The sequence below is a fragment of the Carassius carassius genome, chromosome 10 (assembly GCF_963082965.1).
Source record: "Carassius carassius chromosome 10, fCarCar2.1, whole genome shotgun sequence".
Lineage (NCBI taxonomy): Eukaryota > Metazoa > Chordata > Actinopteri > Cypriniformes > Cyprinidae > Carassius > Carassius carassius.
The window spans coordinates 15,420,608-15,443,643 of record NC_081764.1 but is presented as its reverse complement, the minus strand read 5'-3'; the positions used below and the strand labels follow the sequence as shown (position 1 = coordinate 15,443,643).

Here is a 23,036-nt window from a genome sequence, read left to right as displayed (position 1 = left end):
TTTAAATTTCATGACATCTAAATCAAATTATTGTCATATTGATAACTGATATTAACTTATAATTATAAATTATATTAATATATAACTGATGCTCTTTTTGCTGTTTTTGATTGCTTCCACTGCTTTCATTTGTAAGTCGCTAAGTGTAAGTGTCTGCTAAATGAATAAATGTAAATGGTATCCCATCATAATTACCATTTATTTCTGGTGAAATGTTCTTGAAGTTCTTCAAAATGTGACAGTCTGAAGACCATTGTTGAAACATGTCTGTAACAAATGGCACGTAAGCTACAGGCTAAGTGCTAGCAGGGACCTGTCATTCTCATAAGTAGTGTATAAAAGAAGTATATGGAATCATTATAATTGCATAAGAACGCTGCAATACTCGAGGCAATAGAATTATGCTGTAATAAATAGTCCACTGAAGGCAAGTTATAGATGAACCCAAGTGCAGCTTTATTCCATTGATGGTATGTTAGGATCAGACAATATTTGGCAGAGATACAACTTCTTGAATTTCGGAGGGTGCAAAAAAGTATAAAAATAAAAGCTCTGTGTGTGGTGGGGGTGGGGGGGGATATATCGTGGCTATTATTATCATATTATTAATAATGAATAATTCTTTTATAAAGAAAATTATATCAAACTTTGCGACACAGCACATAAAAAAAACAGTGAATATAGACATTGAGACTCCAATGTGCTCTCTGATCTCCCCTCAAAGAACAGTACACGCCGACCTCAAACGATTTAACTAGACAACTGTTATCTCTGAAGTGGTAGCAGAGAAGGGACATTTGTAAAAGCTGCATGATATATCTTGGAATTTCTGTTGTAGAATCAATACTGCATAATGCTTTCTTTCTGAAATTCGATGTTAGCTCGTTTGTTGCTGGTCCAATATGTTCTAACATGGTCAAGTGACCAACTCAGCACATACAAAATCGTTCTAAAAATAAAATACTTAATTGTATTAAAGGAGTAGTTCACCCAGAAATTAAAATTTGCTGAAAATTCTGTAAAATGTACTCACCCCCAGGCAATTCATGATGTAGATGAGTCTGTTTCTTCATCAGTTTCAAGTTTCAAGTTTGTATTTATTTATATAGCACATTAAAAACAGCAAGCAGGGCTGACCAAAGTGCTGAACAATGCACAAGATAATAATAATAACAATAATAAAAAAAAAACACTTTCATGACATGATATCACAATGAATTAAAAGCTAAAGAAAAAAAGTAGGTTTTAAGAGAAGATTTAAAAACAGTTAGAGATTGAGCCGTTCAGATGTAAGCCGGAAGGCCGGCAATCGCAAAGGCTCTGTCTCCTCTTTTCTTTAGCCGTGATCTTGGGACAGCCAAAAGTCTCTGATCACCAGACCTCAGGTTTCGTGTGGGATTGTGTGGACAGAGAAGCTCGGACAAATAGCTTGGTGCCAGATTGCTTACGGATTTAAAAACAGAGAGAAGAATTTTTAACTAAATTCTAAAATACACAGGTAGCCAATGCAGTGATTTTAAGATAGAAGAAAACATGATCGAATTTACGTTCTATTTGTTAGATAGGATGTAAACCTTAGGACAGTTCCCTGGATGCCCACATATCAGAACAGGTTTGGAAAAATTTTGCATTACATCAGATCCTCTGCAGTGAATGGGTGCCATCAGAATGAGAGCTCAAACAGCTCATAAAAATATCACAATTATCTAAAAGTAATCTACATGACTCCAGCCCATCTATTAACGTATTATGAAGTGAAAAGCTGTGTGTTTGTAGTAAACAAATCCAGTATTATAAGATATTTTCACTTAAAACGATTGCTTCTGGCCAAAATACCATAATCCATAATAACACTTCCTTGAGTGAAAAAGTCCATGCCCTGTTATCCTCTCACATCAAATCCACCAAAATATTTGCATATTTGTTCAGAACTTCTCTGGACTTTTTTAGATAATAAATGGTGCTTGCTGGAAGCCACAATTTGAATATGTCTTGGTTGATTAACACAATTTTTCACTTCACAACACACTAATTGATGCAATGACGAAACAAACTCATCTTGGATGGCCTGAGAGTGAACACATTTTCTGAATTTTATTCTGACACTTTTCGGGCAACTATTCACTACAGTATGTAGAATGAGTAAAATGAATTAGGCTAAATAGGATGTACAAAAATGTACAATATTGGTTTCTAAGTGTCTCTTGAATATTGTTGGTTTTATGTTTTCAGCACCCAGTTCACCACTTAAAACACACTGCAGTATGGTGCGAACCATGTTTATAATTCTTATAAGGGAACTGTATGTAATGTAGGTGAAATAATAAATGTTTTTTTAAGGGTGAAACTGAGAGAGTGTGTCTATTTTGGCATCTACCTAATTTGGCCAGCTTCTACCAAATGCCAGATGAATTTGTGCCAAAATACTATGTGAAGTATTTCACATTCATTTCAGCAACACTATTAATGACTAAAGATGTAACTACTTTACGGTGATTGAGCAGCCAATAGTGACACAGCTCTTAACCTTACTGTCTGAATTTTCACTGGATTATAATGACGATTCAGAATCGGTGGGATCAATTGCATTCAATTTTTCTTAGGATTTCCATCTCCAGAGAGCTGTTCCCTCTAACTCACTGCTTTCACCCAGTTACCCCGCCAATAATCTACACTTTGGATCTTCCATAATGTAGTTTCCCATCAGCACAACGGCCAACAGGACAAGAGCCAGGAAATCCCCATCTGGACGAGATAAACCTTCTACCCTTCAGTTTTTTTCCTGATAAACACTCAACATCTGAATTAAAAATAATAACTAAATAAATAAAAACGTGGCTACTTTGCTCAGATGGATGATATTCTGTTTTAACCACATTCATAATCAGAAATTTAACTAGTCGCCCTGGACAATAAGTGATCTAACAGCGTTCTTTCAATGAATTAAAGGTTTGATAAGCCTTTTCTTGGCTAGACTGACACCTGTTGTACAACCAATTAGAGCATTCTGAGAAACAAACTGTCCCAAATATCACATTAGCAACATGTAGCCTCAGCTCTTAAAGGGATAGTTCACCCAAAACTGAAAATTACACCATGATTTACTCACCCTCAAGTCATCCTTTGTATATATGACTTTCTTCTATCAGACGAATACTGTTATATTAAAAAAATGTCCTGGCTCTTTCAAGCTTTACAATGGCAGTGAATAGGAGTTAAGATTCTGAAGCCCAAAAAACTGCGTCCAGCCAACATAGAAAGTTCTCCACACGGCTCCCGGGTGTTAATTTTTGTAAACCACCATTCACTGCCTTTATAAAGCTTAAAAGAGCCAGGACATTTTTAATATAACTCAGGTTGTATTCATCTGAAAGAAGAAAAGACATATACACATAGGATGGCTTGAGGGTGAGTAAATAATAGGGTAATTTTCTTTTATTGGTAAACTATCCCTTTAAAGAGAATATAAGCAGTCTTGACCAACTTAAATGGATATGTTCACAAAACATGCACATTTTGAATAAAAAGGCAGGATGATGGCATTTATAAGCAGAACAAAATAGGTGAAAAAACATGGAAACCTTCACCTGATAAATGAATACAATTTAGACTGTTGTAATCTTAGGCATAATTGGTGTACGATTGCACATGTAAATACACTCACTGTAATATGAATAGTCTGTCAGAGCGTACATGACTCAACAAAAACATCAGCAGTATAGTCTCACAAGGATTCAGGAGAATGTGTGTCAAAAATGAAAGCATGGGGAATTCAGCATGATTTTGTTCCAACCTGACATCCCTCTTCTCTTCACCAAAGCTAACAGAAGAGATGGTGCCAATGAGAACGTCTTGCTGAATAGTTGAGAGCGAGAAGAGTTCCTGAAGCCATTCATTAGGCCTCTCACAGTGACGCTTGTGTAGATCACTCAGGCCCAATTTGGTCCATATGAGTAGACTGAGACTCACCCACAAAAATACAACAAGGAATTTCCACCAAGGGGTCATGGTTTTGCTGGTTGGCATGGCCCAAATTAGTGAGAATGCCAATAGATTTGCGTATGCACAATTTAATGCCATCAAATCGGGTATGTGTTTAAATTATATTGGATATATTAGCTGATATTGGATATTTAATTGTACATGTTAATTTCCCCTATATTTACATTTAAAGAATTACAATAAAGAATTTTAACATCAGCCAATTGTAAGTTATTGGACAAAAATGTTTAGTAGAACATTTTATCCATTAGGAATTGATTAAACTATGGTCAAATTTACACCAAAGAGCATTTTGATATAATCGCAATTATTATGTTTTATAATTATCGTTACTTTTTAAACTGAAAGATAAAAAAAGGAAAAGTTGTCACTATTTGCTATTGTTGTAATAATGTTTACTATTTTAACACTGATTACGGTAAATTACTGTATTAACAGTTACAATTTCAAAATAACATCTTTAAAACAGTGTGTTAAATAGCTATTTGTATATTACTTAATATTTACTTATATTTCCTGATGTCTTTACAGTGCTTTTAGAGTGGAACAAGTTACAAATTGTTGGTATAGAATTTTTATACTTTTAAAGAATTTCATAGAAAATATTCTTTATTATAGAATTTTCATATAAGTAAGTAGTCAGCCTAAAGAGAATTATGGGCTTATCCGTAATGAACTGAATTGTAATGTAAATAAGCAGCCTGTTCATAACAAACTTCATCCTGTTTTACCTTAGAACTACATTAGCAACAATTCATAACTTGTTCTGTTTTGACCCTGCACTTTTTTCCAGCATACATTATTTATTATGAAACTAACAAAATTATTAAATGGTCAAATGTAACGCAAAATCACAGAGTATGTAACGCATCAAGAGCAGCTTTAATTAAATAAATAAACAAGTAAATAAAAATGTATCCAGAATTGTCCAGAGTAATAATTTCTATCCTCACCCATCTGTTGTATTCAGTGGATTTCAGCTACAAAACTTAATAGTCTATAGCCCCCAAATCAAACTGTTGGACAATTGCGTCCAGCTGTTAACAATCTTGATCACAGGGCAAGGCCAGAAGTTAAATGATGGCATTCATTATTGGTCTCACATCCAGACTGCAATAAAGCTCAGTGAACTCATTACAAAAGTCTACCCAACCTTTCAACAGACCTCTATGACCTCAGGGAATTATGGAGCCATTTGGATTGTAATGATAGAAGCCATAACTTGTGCAGGAAGGGCAACAGTAACAGGCACAGAACAAAGGCCAGCACTACCACAGCACTTTTGATATACTGTACTATTTCCATCAAACCTCATTCATATTCTTTTTCAAGCATACAAACCCAACCACTGATTTGAAACAGAACAAAGAACATTACGTTTATGAAAAAAAAAGCACAGGCAGACAGCCCCAGCAGGGTCATTATCAATATATTGCTTTTTTTATTCTGCGTTTTTTCACACTTACCAAAGTAGAAATGGGATGACCTTTTGTAGATTTTATTGGCCACTCTCTGTAGAGACTCCCAGAGCAGGCAAGACTTGTGTAGATTATCACTGGTGGGAACAGACAGCCACCCAGTTCATTTGTGTGCAAACACTCACGTTTTCCTCATCTTCAGCCTCCTGTCCAAATCCTGCCAGCCAGTAGACACTGATGGCATATCCTGTTATATTGCCCATGCTACACTCTCAGTCCTGATGCACTGACCGAAAGAGGCTGCCACTTGTTTCCAGATACACCTACAAAACACAGATATGAGACATTGTTATTCTTCCTAGCAAACCATTTCAAACTTTACATGCAAAATTGTCACCCTTCTCACCCTTACTGTAAAAATAAACAGTCATAACAACAAATGACATGTTTGCAGCAAGGAGAAAACACTCCTTATTAACACATATTCAGTATAATTTGTATATGGCAAAGTTCAGGTTTTGCATTTAGACAAGTAAACCATTTGACATTCATATTGTAATGGGTTTTTTTCCCTAGTGAAATAGGATATTCAAGGAGAAAAAATGTAGAGTGAAGTCAAGTTTTATACTTTATTTAATTTCATTTACTGCTAATTTACTAGTTACAATTTCAGTCTCTGAAGTCATTTTAGAGTGGGTTTGAGGCAAATGATGAAGGAATTTTCATTTTGGGTTGAACTATCCCTTTAAGATTGCAAACCAAATTCCAATTTGATGTCATGTTGACCTGAAAAGTACTGGGTTTGAGGAAATATGGGTCAAGGTCCAAGATCTATCCCTGCACATTTATTTTCTAAAGAAGTTTAGGATATAAATCATAAAATCATTTCCATGTGATTTAGCACTGTCGCAAACATATTTTGGTGGCAAACAGAACAGCTTTTAAGATCAGCATGTGAAAACAGCTCCCTATAAGTTAACAGATTTATGGCTGCAGGGCAAGACTGCTCTCAGAGATATAAGATGATGAGCAGTAAATCACAGCTAAGGAACTGCATGAGTGAGTGTACCTAAAATAATATCTGGTGCTTACAACAATAAGGCAACAATAAAACAAACACTATAAAACAGAGAGTGGCTATATATGTATAATGAAGTATGTATAATTAGTATGTATAAGTATGTATAATTAAGCTTTAACACTAATATTATTAAAGTCACACAATAAAGCTACACTGAGGGTTAGAAAAGTGGCTCACCAAGTAGCATCTGATGCTAACATTCAAAAGGCTGCATTTATTTGATCAAAAACACAGTAAAATGTAAATAAATTAAATGAATTTTCAGCAGCCATTGCTCCAGTCTTTAGTGTCACATGATCCTTCTGAAATCATTCTAATATGATGATTTGGTGCTCAAAAACATTACTTATTATTATCAATGATCATCAATTATTGTTAAAAACAGTACTGCTTAATATTTTTGTGGAAACCCTGATCATTCGGAACAGCTGCATTTACAGTATTTGATATGTAAGAACACTTCTTATCAAATTCTTCTAACAGTAATCTGTTTAATGCATCCTTGCTGAATAAAAATATTACATTTCTTAAAAATAATAATAATAATAAATAAAAAAATTACAGACCCAAAACTTTGGAATGATAATTTATATTTTGCTATGAATGTTTATGCATTTTTTTTTAATTTCTGTATATTACACACACAGTTAGTTCTTTTATAGCCCTAATATTAATGTATGTCATAATATTTACTTAAATTAAATCATAATTTCTTACAGGTTTAATCAAAAGTAAAATCCAAACCTTTGGTTTGGAATCACAAATATAACTGTATTTCACAATATGTGTCCTTGTATGAATTTTACAATGCATTTATGCCTCTTCAATACCCATGATTTCTACTGTATCCAATCAAAGCACTGCCCATACAATCATGAAGCAGAAAGCAGAGCGGGTGTTGTGTTATGACTCACAGGGTGCCAGAGTACAAACCGATCTCAGTTCTCCTCAGTACATGTAATTGTTAACACTAGTCAAATTTCACAACTCAGGGACATCACATAATCCCTCTGCAACACTAGAATATCATTCCTCAAGACATGTGCCTTGGGTCCCTGGGAGCACAGCTAAAACGCAACTATGGATATAACAGGAAAAGAAGGCTTGAGAATTTCTCAGTATAAACTAGTCAATGGATCTAAACATACCTTCAAAATGAGGAAGTATGACTCATGGGCATTAGAGATGGAGTTGCGGAAAATCGTTGCCAACCCCAGCACAAAGATAAAGGGGATTATGTGAGTGATGCCAGCGATACCCTGCCATGGTGGTGCAACTATTTATAAAGATGCCCTCAAAAATACAAACAAAACACAAAAGCATCTACTATTTATGTTAGGTGAGGTAAAAAAGGAGTAGATGTTAAATTTAGAAGCATGTGGTACTGTCGTAGAATGATAGTAGCAATATAAAGGAATAGTTCACTGGAATAATTACTGGAATAGATCCAGTAATTATTTACTCACCCTCATGTGGTTCCTGTTGGACCTTTTCTTATGTGAGACAAAAAAAGACAATATTTTGAAGAATCTCCATGCAGGTCTTCTGCATATTTTCCAAATTACAATAAAAGTGGTCCATATTAATCTCGCGCTACAGTATATATTAATATATATTTTTTAAAGCCACACGCTAGATTTATAATATAAAAACCAAATTTAAGTCATTATTTACTGATAATCTTTCCTCCAGTAAGCTGACAATATGACTGCTTTGACTTTCAGTGACATGAACTTGATTCACGAGAGATTCAGTTGAGTAGTGAACGAATCATTCAGTGTGATTTATGAACCACCTGATCCAGTTCAAAACAGATATTCATTCACTTATCTGGTTCTCAAGACTTTACGATCTAGTCGCAACATTTCAACATTTGAGTTAACAGGCCTCTGAAGAGGAAAATATCAGTGTATCATGACTTGAGGCTTCAAAAGGCTTGAAATACAGTCTATGAGTGTAAATGGTAAATTTAAGGTAAATTTTTTTAAGGTAAATTTTTTCCATTTTTGCAACTTACCCATCAATATGAACAGTTATATGGAAGCTAGCATATTCACCCATTTCTACTTCGGAGTGAATATTCTCCTTTTGTATTTAAAAAGAAAACAGAATCCAGTTTAGGAATAACATAAGAGTGAGTAAATAGGTTTTATTTTTATACCGTGCTGCCATCTTAAATCCATGAATATGTAATTACAATTTTTAGGTGAACTATTCCTTTAAGAACTCAAAGGCAAAATAAATCATTAAATGACGGAGGGGATTTCACTGAACGGGAATGGAGATCACATGGTCATCATAACAGCAAAATCACAGTTCCAGGTGTACACTTGGTACGCTTGCCAAATGCCAACTATCGCTTCCGACACCTGAGGTCCAGATCTGCTCAGCAGGAAGTGAAGCCAGTGACCTCATGCTTATGGATTCCCATGGCAAACGGGAGCATTTTGATGAAAAAGCCTTAACCAAGAGATAGGATGGAGTGTAATTAAATCACTTCTCCTGAGGGGAGCCCACAGCCAACGATCAATGTTGGGAAAAAGAATTGTTATTCACACAGTATGGCAAACAGCAGCATTTAAACATGCCAAGCTCAGGTTCAATCGCTCTGTTTAATGGAAGAGCAATGTTTAAGGTCATTTGCCCAGTCTCCATCCTACAAATGATGATGTATAACTTAACGGGAACATCTGAGGCAGAATACCAAGTGGAATCCAATCTCCATTCAATCAAGAGAACATTCTCTACACAGAAAAGATACGTGGACTGAAAAAAATGGAAAATGGAAAACTCAAAATCAATTCAAAATATTAATTAAAAATAAAAAAGAAATAGAATCTCAGTGCTAATAAAATTCATTGTGTGATGGAAAAGATGGTGGTGGAAATTATATTTTAAGCATTTTTAGAATAAAAATGGCTGATTATTTGTCTTGCCAATGATAATTTAAGGTTTTTTTGTTTGTTTGTTGTTGTTGTTTTTTTGTCTATATAGTTATTCATTTATATTTCAGTTATAGTTTTAGTTATTTTAGTAGTTATAATTTAAATTAAATTAAACTATCTGCGATAACATAATTGTAAGTTTTTATATATATTTCAATTACCGTTTGGTTCATGTAAAAATATATATGGTTTTACTTTTAGTAAATAATAATAAACCTGTTTAAAAAAAAAAAAAAGAATTCTCATATAATGCATTCATATCCAATATTCTATAGTTTACTATTAGTAAACAAATTAAATAAACTAGTGATTTTTAAGGGACATTAAAAGTTAACAGAGTAAAAAGTGCCCATAGTTAAAGAAACACCATCTGACATGATTTGGACAGAGTGGACAAATCTTTTAAATGCAAATACGTCTTTCAAAAGCAAATGTTCACCGAAGCACCTTGCACTCATTTAAAGATGGCTAATCTGTCCTCAGGTCAGGCATGGCACAAATAAATCAGATAAATGAATAAAGAGAAGGCAGAGGAAAATGGAGCAATTGTCCCCAAGGTCCTCTGATGGTTTCTGGGATGTACCATCAACATTGCTACACATTAGCAGGATAGTACAAATGCTAAAACACATCATGAATGTTTATTATGAAGCACAACAGGGTACGCATAATCATAGCTGCCTCTAATACTGACGGCCCACGGCAGAGAGTTGAAGATAAGTGGAGTTGCCACGTGAGGAGTCACTTGAAGGAGAGCACCTCCAGGCATCACACAGCCCATATGGCCTCTAACAGAGCAAGAGCTCCATCCCCTGCACCTGCCTGCAGCATTTTTGTGTTTTAAGAAGAGGCGTGTTTTAATCGGAACTGATATGTTATGCATTTTTCTAACCTGTGTATTATAATGCATAATATGTGATTTTCAGTGCATCCTTCAAAATTATTTTAGAATTATTCATCCTTCAGAATTATTTTACGTTTTCATTTACAGTTTGCTTGGTACTTCTCATAATAGATCGACTAAGACCAAATGAGATATTAACCAGAGGGACTGAAGCCTGAAAGATGCTGTAAACCCTCAATATCACAAGACTCATTTAAAAGAAAAACAGGCAGCAATGCAAGAGAGTAATATTAGACAAAAGTCTCTTGATGGCACCCAAAGGGTGTTTAAGCATCCCAGAATGCCTTCCTCTGGCCTACTTTGTTATTTCTGGTGCCCCTGCATTTTGTCAGCACATGGTGAAAAATTGTACTTTGAATTAAGGAAAGACTTGATTATACAGTCAAGCTTTCAGGCAATAAAACTAGATAATGAAAAAACAAAGTTTCTTATGGTTTTTATTTGTGTTCCTCCCTCAGGTCCAGTTCCTGAGGTCAAAATGAACGTCAGCCAGAATGAAACACTATAACTAGATATCACATCCTCCCGGTTGGGAAATGACCCAGCAGGTTCCGTCAGGCATCATGAAGTCAGTCACACAAAATGCTGCAAACCCACTGAGCCAGACAATGTAATATTTGTCCTTAAATGTCTTACATTTCTACTTGCTAAAGGGATAGTTCATCCAAAAATGAAAATTCTGTTTTCATTGCGTATATATGGTCTATACAACAAAAGACAGTTGTTTCGCACACCATTAACTTTCGTTGTGTTTCACTGTATGGAAAAAACAGATCAGTGAATCTGTGAATTTTGTGCAGTGTTCTTTTCAATGAACCTATGTATTCAGGTTCACAAATCATACCAAATGATTCATTCGCTACTCAAGATCAGTTGTTCAACTGATTCTGACTGATTTGTTCATGAGTCACGTACAATTCAATGACTCAGTAAACCATTTGCAACAGTTTTCAACTTACCAGCTCAATGAAAGGAAGATTATTAATAAACTGTGACTTCAATTTGGTTGGTTCTTCGCATAAATCTAGTGTTTGGCTTTAGAAGACTTTAAATATAGTGCAAAAGGCATATCTTATGGTGTGTTGTTATTCATTTGGTCACTATGAATGCCGTTACATGCAAACGACGCACATGAAGATCCTTCATCTTATGTTCCACAAATGAAAGAAACTCACATGAGGGTGATTAAATCTCATATCTCATATCTCTGACAACAGAGAAAGACAGGATGCTTTTTATGGTCAAAAACACTTTGCTACTGTTTTAGATTAAATACTCCTCAAGCTTGACAGTCCCAGCTTTAAAAATAAAGTTTTCATAATTTAAAAGGTGGTTTTGTAGAGTACACTCAATGTCTGACGTGCAACATTATCTTGCGAGTAACTGAAAACTCACATATTACCTACTGTACATGATGGCAGATTTAAGCCCTACCAAGCCTGACATTATCACAGAGCGTTTTGCAACTGTTCCACTTTTCCACAAAGGAGGAAAAATTGAGTGGACTGGGTATGATTTCTGTGTGAATCTCTAGAACTGGTACAGTCAGAATGAAGTGCTTGGGTTTGTACTGCAGTGTGGATGGTGAGATGAACAGAGAGAATGTTTTATTTGTGACTTCACACAGCGAAGCCTGCCTGAGTGGGCTGACAAGTGCTCATGCTACAGTGTTGCCATGGAAACTGCAGGCTACAGCGGAGAAAGTGCAAGACAGAGGATATGAATTAAGTTCTGTCATTTTGTCATTTACTGTTGACTACAGCGTGTGTGTCGTGGAAATGGTAACGAGACACTAAAGCAAACATACTTGAAGTGCTTACTAATCTTCTAGATAAGACTTTCTATTTTGGCTGTACTTCATAACCACCATCAGTAATGTCAGTGTACTGTACAAGCATTTCTTCCATTTAGATTACTTTTTACTTTAAACCATCAACCATTTTCTATTTCCATGCTTAAAGATGATGAGATACGCACTGTCCTACATGTAAGCCAGAGCCTGTATCAAATGGAATATAATGGAGTATGCATATATTAATATAAAAATGTCTTCAAAACCATAGATAGTTCTTCCAAAAGTGAAAATTCTGTTAGTATTTAATCACCCTCATGTCAGTCTAAACCTGTGTGAATTTGTTTCTTCTGAGTGATATAAAATAAAATATGTTGAAGAACCCTGTCCATATAATAAGAGGCAATGGGGTCCAAAACAATATTGTTCATTGAGACATTTTCTCATTTAAAAATGTCCTTTGTATTTCACAGATTAAAGAAAGTCATACAGGTCTGGAATGACATGATTTTGATTTTGTAAATAGCTTGCTTTTTGCTTCCAAATAGCAATATCACTTATCTGATTGAAATGCTTCAAAATGCAGCCATGGCTCCATCTGCTGCACAGGGATAGATCAATACACTTCACTCCAGGCCTACATTCCTCTGTTTCTATATTTTACTTAAAATGGAAAATGTGAATAAAACAATAATTTCCAGAAATGCTTCTGCGATGTAATTTGTGATTAAACTCAAGCTAATCTGCTCATTGTCCATCTGCTCAAAATAGATACTGTAGCAAGAGTTCACCCTAGTTTCACATTCCTGTTCGCCTGAAGTTCAGATCATTTGAACATCTAGGTTCAGTAGTAATTCCTTATTTGCCCTGCAGCAGAATAAGAACAGATCAAGAAAGAATACTAGTTTAGAACATCCTAAATATCTTAGAGCTCTTAGAACAAAGAAAGGAACAAATATTTTCATGTAAAAAAAAATCAAATAAATTGAGTCCGTAACATTGTTGTCTTATAGTTATTTGCAACAGTTGCAAAATGCTAAAAAAATCACCATAACAAAATATGGTGACAATGCTTCCAGCATTACAGCATGACACATATGTACCTGAATATTTAACATCATTAAAACTCTATTTAATGGTAATATACCAACTATCAAAATCCTGTCCATCAAGCATGGCCAATACTTGTAAACATATACGGTGCACAGGATGATACACTTAAAAACAAAACACAAGAGATTTAACTCATGAAATGACACACACACACACACACACACACACACACACACACACACACACACACACACACACACAAAATGCAATAAAGATTTATGAAATGTATATAAAAAAAAAATACATATATATATACATACACACACACACACACACACACACATAATATAAATCATATATTTTATGCAGGGATTTCTGGTAATGTCCTTTCACTGTTTTCACAGTAAAATATACTGTAATTCATATTTTTTGCTTGTGTTTGTGTTAAACCATTTACAATGTTTCACTGTATATGGCAAGTGTTTTTCTGTAAAGGTAACAAGCATTTTAAACTGTGCCATAGATCACAAAAGTATATTTCTGATGAAAATCTCAATAATAATACAGCAGATAACCTTTGTTAACATTATCTGTAATATTACCTGATGGGGTAGTGGGTAGTCAAATATTTTGTAGTTGGGAATAGGCTGAGGGAAATAAACACAAAATAGTGTCTCTCTAAACATACAGAGAAAGAAAGCCCACTGGGAATGATAACACATTTCCACCACCTGGGCAGAGGTTGAACATTTTCACTGCCTGACCAGCGCACTATGGTGACAGAGATTGCGGCCCAGTTTTTTCAGAGGCTCTGAGAGTTGAGCCAACACAGGATGTGTCTGCCTTATAAGACCATAATAGATCAACCTAATTTCAGCATGGTCACAAAAAGGTCTAATATACCAGCTGGCTATTATTACCATATTATTAAGTCCCGCTCACACTCACGGCAGTTTTATTGCTACTGTTGATCACTAGTTGGTGTGCATGCCGCTGGATAGGCTTTGTAACTGGCCACAGCTTTTAAAAAATATGCTCACCAATGAGATGTACTGCTGGGAAAAATAAGATCTTTGACAAGAAATCAGATTTCTTGCTGCTAAAAAACATTTGTATATAAACTGCAGCAGTGCATTATCACAGTGAATAAAACTCATTCAGATTAACAGTTGCTTACATGGTTTCATCTGTTTTTGTTATATCTCCTGCATGTGGGCAGAGACAAATCAGAGAACACCCATAAAGAACTGCTTACAGTAAAAGTCTCTGTCAGGTATCATCATTTCTCTTCATCCCCTATGGGACATAAGGCTTCAATGAGTACTTTCCATTGTATTCGGTGCCTGGCAGCATGTTGGGCCTCTCCCCATGACAGGTTCATCTGTTCCAGCTCTTGTGTCACCGTTCTGCGCCAGGTTGTTTTGGGTCTCCCTGGTTTTCTTTTACCAGGTGGTGTCCATCTTAGGGCGACTTTTGGGATGCTCTCCTGCTCCATCCTTAACACGTGTCCTAGCCATCTCAAGCGTCTTCGTGTAATCTCCTTGGTGATACTCCAGCTTCCCGTTTTCTTGTACAATTCATTGTTGGAGATCTTATTAGGCCAAAATATCTGGCATATTCGTCGGAGGCATCCATTATGGAACACTTCCATTCTCCTCATGTCAGTTTTGATAACTGGCCAGCTCTCTGAACCGTACAGCAGAACAGACTTTACATTACAGTTATATAGGATCATCTTCGTTTTAAGGCTGTATTGTTTTGATCTCCATATAGAACAGAGTTGGGAGAAGGCACACTGAGCCTTTTCCAGCCTTGCTTTAATATCTTTAGATGCCCCACTGTCCTTACTGATGAGACCGCCCAGATAGGTGAAATTTTCCACAAACTCAAGTGGTTCCTCATTAACAAGGATGGGTGCTGTGGGAATGGAGTTGACACACATCACTTGTGTTTTGGAGGTGTTAATACTGAGCCCAACTGGTCTGGCAAAGTTGTTCAGCCTATCAGTTTTAGCCTGCATTTTGTACTGGTTGGTTGATAGGAGAGCAAGATCATCAGCGAAGTCAAGATCTTCCAGCTGGGAGAGCAGAGTCCACTGGATGCCTCTGGGTCTGTCTGCTATGGTGTTGGTTGTGATCCAGTCTATGGCGACCAGGAAGAGGATAGGGGAGATGATGCACCCTTGTCTCACTCCGGACTGCACAGGAAACCACTCAGAGAGGTGATTTCCCATAATGACAGTACACTTAAAATGTTCATAGAATGTTTTTATGATTGAGATGATCTTTGATGGCATTCCATAGGATTGCAGTATCTTCCAGAGGGTGTGTCGATGGACACTGTTGAAGGCCTTCCTGAAGTCCACGAAGTTGATGTAGAGGGGTGTATTCCATTCCAAGCACTGCTCTATGATGTTACGCAAAGCAAATATCTGGTCCATACATCCTCTTCCCTTCCTGAAGCCTGCTTGCTCCTGTCTAATTCTGGTGTCAATGGCTGTCTCCATGCGATTGAGAAGGACTCTGCAGAACGCCTTGCTTGGGATTGTTGTCACACTTCTTAGTGTTGCCTTTCTTGGGGACTTTGACAATGAGGCCTTTGGACCAATCTTCAGGGATGGTGTTACTGTTCTGGATGTTTTGGAATAGGTCCGTCAGCACTCTTGTTGATGTTAGAATGTCAACCTTGAGCATCTCGGCATGAATAGCATCTATGCCACATGCTTTGCCACTTTTCAGGGTTTGGATGGCAGCTTTAACTTCAGCAGAGTCAGGGGGGTTGGTGTTGATTTCCAGGATATCCTCTGTTGTTGTGATGTTGGCTGGTTGTTCAGGCTCAGGGAGGTTGAGTACTTCCTGGAAGTGTTGAACCCATCTGGCTGCTTGTTCACTCTCTGATGTACAGATGTTGCCATTCTTGTCCATAACATGGGTAGTTTGGTTTGTGCATCTGCCGCAGAGTCGCTTTGTGATTTTGTACACTGTGCCCAGATTTCCATAGGTTGCAGCTTTCTCAGCTTCACTTGCCAGGTATTCAACAAAGACCCTTTTGTCTTTTCTAGCACTTCACCTCTCTGTCCTTGTTTTTATAGGACATCTTGGTTTTCTCGAGGAGTCGTTAGGACTTGGTGTTCAGCATCTTTGCCTTCAGCTCTTTCCTCTCTTTGATTTTCAGCCAAGTGTCCATTCTTTGGCCCCTTTCTGTTTGAAGCCCAGGACTTTTTGTGCGGTTTCAGAGTATATGGTTTTGATAGCATTCCATTTGTTGGGTTCTTCTTCTATTTCACAGGAAGCCTCTTGCGTGCTGAAGCAGTTTCTGAGTTCCAACACAAACTCCTTGTTTTTCTTTGGATGTTGGAGTTTTGCAATGTCAAGTTTCTTCTACCGATGGCCTTGTGGGATTAACTTCTTAAACTTGAGTTTAATGGTGGCAGCGATTAGGTAGTGGTCGCTATAGGCATCTGCACCTCGGTAGGCTCTAACATTTTGCAGTGACCTGCGCCATTTACCGTTAATGATGATGTGGTCGATTTGGTTGATGGTCCTACCATCAGGTGACTGCCATGTGAGCTTATGGATGTTTTTGTGTGGGAAGATGGTGCCACCAATGACCAGGTTGTTACTCATGCAGAAATCAACAAGGCGTTCACCATTGTTGTTTCTGTCGCCACATCCATGTCTACCCATTACTCTCTCATTGTTGAAGTTGTTGGTTCCCACTTTGGCATTCATGTCGCCAGTTAGGAGAAGAACGTCGTGTTGGGGTACTTTGGAAACCGCCATTTGCAGTTGTTCATACCAGTCTTTTTTGACTTCCTCTTCAGCCTCATTGGTTGGTGCATAGCACTGTTAGATGGTGAGTTTACAGAACTTTGAGTTGAGGTGTATTCGGATCAGTCTTTCATTTACTGGTTCCCACTCTAGCAGGGTTTTGGCCTTCTCCTTGGAGATTAGAATGGCTACACCATGTGTATGGGTGTTCTCGTGACCAGAATGGAGGATAACAGACCCTTCATGCAGGACTTGACGACCAGAGCCGATCCAGTGACTCTCACTTATCCCCAAGATGTCCAGGTGGTACCTTTTCATCTCACTGAGGACTTGTGCTGTCTTGGTGGCCTCCCACATGGTACGGACGTTCCATGTTCCAATGTGGATCTTGGTTTTAGGTCCTAGTAGGCCCTCTTTCGCACTCCTGACTTCCCTTCGGATTTCATCAGGGGTGGTCATACTGCCATCCGAAGAGGATAGTAATTGTAAATTATGATTTATACGAAAATACTACTACATTTTAATCACTTTTTTATTAACTGAATAAAACATGTTTACTGAATATAAGTATTAATTAATTAAAAAAGAAAAAAATCCTATACATATCAAACTTTTGAATGGTAGTATAAAGTAAATTGTTGGCTTGTTATGCAAGATAGAAGGGCTTGGTAACTCGATTCAACTAAACTACTCTCAAGCTCCAAGGATCACAGGTCTTATCATGCAAATGCACCATCAGCTTTGCTTTACAGGTTTGCATATAGAGTACAAGTTAGGAGTTGAGGCTATTCCAACCCACTGTGCATAAACATAATGCAAATAAAACTGCCATATTTAGCTTTAAAAAACGTATTAAGAAAGCACAAACCAACAAGGGCAATTTTGAATGCCCTTTTTAACTACAGTATCTCGAAATTTCCATACTCTAACAAACAAAGAGTACCTTCATATAACTTGGTTTTAATAAATAATGTTACTACAAATAAAAAATGTACACTATTGTTAAAAAGTTATTTTTTTAAGAATTGAACAATTTTACAATAAGTGTTCAATAAATTTGTGATTAAAGGGGACCTATTATGCCCCTTTTCATAAGATGTTAAATAAGTATCTGATGTCCCCAGTGTGTGTATGTGAATTTTTAACTCAAAATACCTTGCAGATTATTTTTTATAGCTTGTTAAAAATGCCATTTTAGGGTATGAGCCAAAACACGGTATCTTTAAACGCAAATGAGCTGGTCCTCCAGGGGAAGAGGGCAGAGCTTCAAGAGCTCAAGCTGGCTATAGCTAGCCTTTGCAAATAAACACTCAACACACAATTTGCTGTGAACTCGCTCAGGGTGGTTCTACGTTAAAATGGCAGTGTCTGTCAACTTTCGTGGGTGGGGCCTGTGGCTAATGTGACATCACATTAGCAGCAGTGCTGAAAACAGGCCGTTGAGAGACACTGCTTTTTATTTATGGGGATTTAAAAATATTTCAGTATTCATGAGAAGAAATATTTATAATAATATAATATTTCTAGACTGATTTCTGAAGCATCTTGTGACACTGAAGACTGGAGTAATTTTCAGCAGGCAAGATGAAAATACTACTCTAAAATATATTAAAATATAAAACAGTTAAATTAGCAGAATTTCACATCTCCGATTTTATTATATTTTTGATCAAATAATGCAGCTTTGGTAAGAGACTTCTTTTTTTAAATCAAAATTGTATACTTATTTGAATAAATCTGATTTGTATTCATAAAAGTATAAATACTATTTGTTGGTTGCCAGTAATCCCAAAGTGTAAGGTAAAATAACAGTCCGTATGTCTTAAACAATAAACTGTAAGCATCAAATAGAACTAAAAATGAATTCATATTGGAAGATAAAAAGATGAGAAGTGACTTGAGAAGAAAACTTGAGAAGTGAGAAGTGACTTCGCAACCTCATTTCAGAAACCCCATCATACACCACCAGTCCAATATAGCTACACATCTAATGCCCTTGCTGCAGGTAGAAAAGTGAATGATAGATTAAGTGGATAAACATGCTGAATACCTTTTACTAATTTCTTCAGAAATCTCCCTCAGCCGTCAGTCACCCTCCTCACACACAGCAGGTGCCGCTGTCAGCCTGCCATTGCAGTAGAGCACAACTAGAAGCCCCCACTCTCTGTCTCTCTCCGCAGAGTAAGCTCTTACACTGCAGACACCCACACAACACTGAAATGAAACCTTGTCTGTAGGCTGAAGTGCTGAAAAACTGTCTTTTCTGACAGCAAACAGAGAATCATGAAAGAGAGACAGACAGACAGACAGAGAATCAGAAAGAGAAAATATGGTTTCTTCATAACCTCAACGCAACATTCCTGAGGTGAATCTAAGTAGGCTGTAGACCACAAGTCATCGAGGAACAGCGATTACGCTGCAATTGCTGAAAATCCTGCATCACGCAGACATTCTTACCTAGAGCGATGATTCAAAAGATGAAAACTTGTGGGTGTTTCCATGACTGGCAAACCACAGCACAACACACAACAGATGGGAAAGTAACACTTCAACAAACACTTCAACAAAGAACCATTATGTCCACTGTGAAGACCTAGTTGTGAAGTCACATAGTGAGTAAGGGTGTTCCAGATCTGCAAGAATAGGCGATAATTATAATAAAGTGCTAAACCTCCAGCATTCTGCTGTGTATGTGTGTGCGAGAGAGTGTTTATGTGTAGGCAGGCCTTTCACACAGAGATGATGCTGCACCATGGAAACCTGTGCTGATATCTGCAGCTAATTATGCAGCGACCCGCTCACAGATATGAAGAGGAAAAAGGACCACGGAATTAAAGTGCCAGCTCTGGCTGCCTCCATTCTCCACCCCACTATTGAGAGTGAGAAAATGTGTTTATAAAAGAGAGATCAAGAGTAAAAACTTAAAAGAGTAACACATGGCATGATGTAATCCAGCAACTGTAGTAGAAATCCTAAAACTACCAATACAAATATGTAAAAATGCTTGAAGAGCAGTAGTATATTGGGCATGATGAAACTAGGTTAAACGCTTTAAACAACTTCATGCATTAATAATTGGATTAAAACAACTGTATGAAGTTAAGTTTATTTTTACAACTCTGGAGCCCCTAGTTATGTGATTGGAATCTTAATTACTATGGATAGCTGTATATGATGCAGAAATATATCAATCCGTCCTTTTCACAAAATTTCATACCAGCTCTCCAAACATACATACACTCATCAGAAAAGTAATTTTGCATTGGTAAGCCACATCTACATTTTTTTGTATGTTGAGAATTTTAATAAGTCTCTCCTTGATATAGGTACATTATGATTAAAAAAGCTGAGTATTTTCCATGGGACGAGCTATGTAGGTCGGGGTGACCTAGTTGACAGAAGACCTACTTTAATCTGATTGGCTTTATCAAGGCGATCCAGTCCCTTCTCTGTTGCTTCCCTGTTCTGTTTATGTATCATTAATCCTGAAATCATCATAATATACTCTGAAACATGAAGCCTCAAATGGACCTGTACGCATAATTTAATGCATCACAACTGTGACTCACATTAATATTAAATATATATAGAAAAAAGGTTTTCTTTATTCTGAACGCGCAAAAAGAATTTATTACTAATATTTTCTGCTTTTCCTCAACATGAGAGACCCAGATAATTTAGCTGACACTTATTGGCCTGTTGCCATTTCAAGATGGTTTCAGATGGATTTCTAGAGGCAAATATCCCTAGGGTTTGGTGACCTTGTGAGGGAGCAATGAGCCTCTCCAAGGCATTGATTTCAAGTCTTTTTTCTTTCTTTTTATCATTTCAAACTATGTATACAGACATTGAGGATGTTACTTTGTCATTTAATAGAAACATTTCGGTTAAATAACAGTTAGAATCAAGACAAGTGCATACTAAATGCCCACTGAGCTCCATCAAGCAAAATTATTTTGTTCTGTGTCCAAATAGTTTTGTAGTTAATAGATTAATAGAATAATCAAACTTTTCATGTTAACATAAAAGTAAATTTATTGTATGTATCTGTCTAAATGTTTATTTTTCTGATACATGCAACCAAAATTTGAAACAATCCTGCATCTTTGACATTAGATGCTTTGTAGAAAGCAAATAATTTAGATGAGAACAGAGTATAAAATTACAGTATATTGTTTTGTTAATGTATAGTAATTCTATTAACAAAATACAATCAAGTAGTTTTTGGAGATGTATCTACAGGAAATCAATTTCAACTTTTACACTAAATTTCAAATTCGTGATTACTGTATATCATGCGTCCACAGAGTTTGCCCTTCTCAGAAAACTCTGGAAACACATTTATTAACCTGCTAGCTTAAACCACTTTGCTGTTATTTATTTAGCTGGTTATTATGCAGGCAAAATTTTCTCACGTCAACATTTAACAACACAAATTGGTCCCATGGAGTTCTCAAAATTATTTTTCAATAAAACAAGTAGGCTGTTCTGACAAGACTAACAAACCTCTAAAACCGCATTAATGGTATAAAATGTCACTTTAGTTTCTCAAAGTGTTCTGTATATATACTCTTACTCTGTCTTAAAAATGCAATGTCCCTTACACATTTACAAATACGCAAAATACATATGTATGATTCTTTTAAATGTTCTGTTACCCATCCCCTCAGTGGGACGCCTAAATTTACTTCACTATATAAGATTAAATTGTAATGTAATCATGACAATCTATATATATATTGTTGGAGAGGTCTAAGACTCCTTAATATATATTTTACCAATGTTTTTTGTGAAAAATTATGTAGGAAAAGTAATAGATTAATTTATGTCAAGAGTGCACCTCAAAAATCTACATCTTAACAAGATGTTTCTCACTTTTGTCACAAAAAGTCTTTTTCGGTGCTTTTTTTCTTTAGGAATCCCACTTTAGAAATAATCAGATATTATAGATCAATTGGAAACTTAAAAATCTAAAAATCCATCCTTTGAGAACCATTTTAAAATCAGACATTGCATTACCATGAAAATGGTACATCAAAAACATGTTCCAAAATGTTTTATGTCATGAATTATAAAAATGTAAGTTTGGATTGTGCACTTTCCCGTCTATGTTCACAAATGTGAGTGCCATTTAAGGGGTTAACTAGTGAATATGCATTTAAAACCCCACAGAAATCAGGGCACCATGAACTAAAATGATTTGACAATAATGCAGCTGTTTTGGGTTTTTTTTTTTTTTTAAAGCAGATAAATTACATAATATCTTAAATTGTCACACTTTGCCTGTATTAACCCTGTAACACATTTCTGACAAGTGAGTGAAAAACATTACAGTGGATTTGTTGCTGAAAAGTGCAGGCTTTTGGGGGTAACAAAACCTAAGCATACATATTTAAAGGTGTAAATTACCTCAATTAATCCTTATAAGATACAGTGCCAACCTTAACCTGGACTAAAATGCCTAGACTGCGTTTTTGAGTAAATTCATAATGATTTGACGCTAAAAATGACCGGAAAGACTGCGAACAACTATGTTAACTTGAGCTACTTATGCACCTGAACTCCTTTGGGACAGAGATCAATATTCAATCAGAGGGGGATCTGAACATTTGAGACATGACACCCGCATCATGCGCAGAGCTCTACTGCTGACTTTGAGTGGGCGTACTTTCATTTCAGACAGCTGCGACTGGCACTATAATGAACTTTAGGGAGCAAAAGACACATATAAAACATGCACTTAATTCGTACGTACCACATGGAGCAGTTGGATCATTTTGGGACCGAATGTAGGCTACAAGGTTAGAAAAAGACGTTTTCCAAAAACGGAATTCGGCTCCCTCACTTCCAAAAAAATAAAAATAAAAATCCAGTGGAAATAACAATGGACGTCGGTTTTAATGAAAAACAACAGAATTGTCTATGTTATGAACCATCGTGTCTCCTTGTAGACCGTCTCCATCCTCTCTGCATCGTCGGTGCGGTCCAGTGCAATGGCTACGCGCGTGTATACGGTGGTCTGCGGACGGACTCCCACGACGTCAATCAAACAAGTTCACCTACGCTTCACT

The 23,036-nt window shown here is 36.5% G+C and overlaps 1 protein-coding gene across 1 annotated transcript in view; it reads right to left on the bottom strand.

Moving 5' to 3' along the window:
• Positions 1-22,796, bottom strand: part of LOC132151857 (leucine-rich repeat-containing protein 7-like) — a 153,212-nt gene extending 130,416 nt beyond the window's left edge. Inside the window, exons 1-2 of the mRNA XM_059560322.1 lie at positions 22,721-22,796; positions 5,469-5,743 (exon numbers count right to left, since the gene is read on the bottom strand). The gene's annotated coding sequence lies outside the window, so the exon portion shown is untranslated. The remainder of the gene's footprint in view (positions 1-5,468; positions 5,744-22,720) is intronic.
• Between the last annotated feature and the right edge of the window lie 240 nt (positions 22,797-23,036).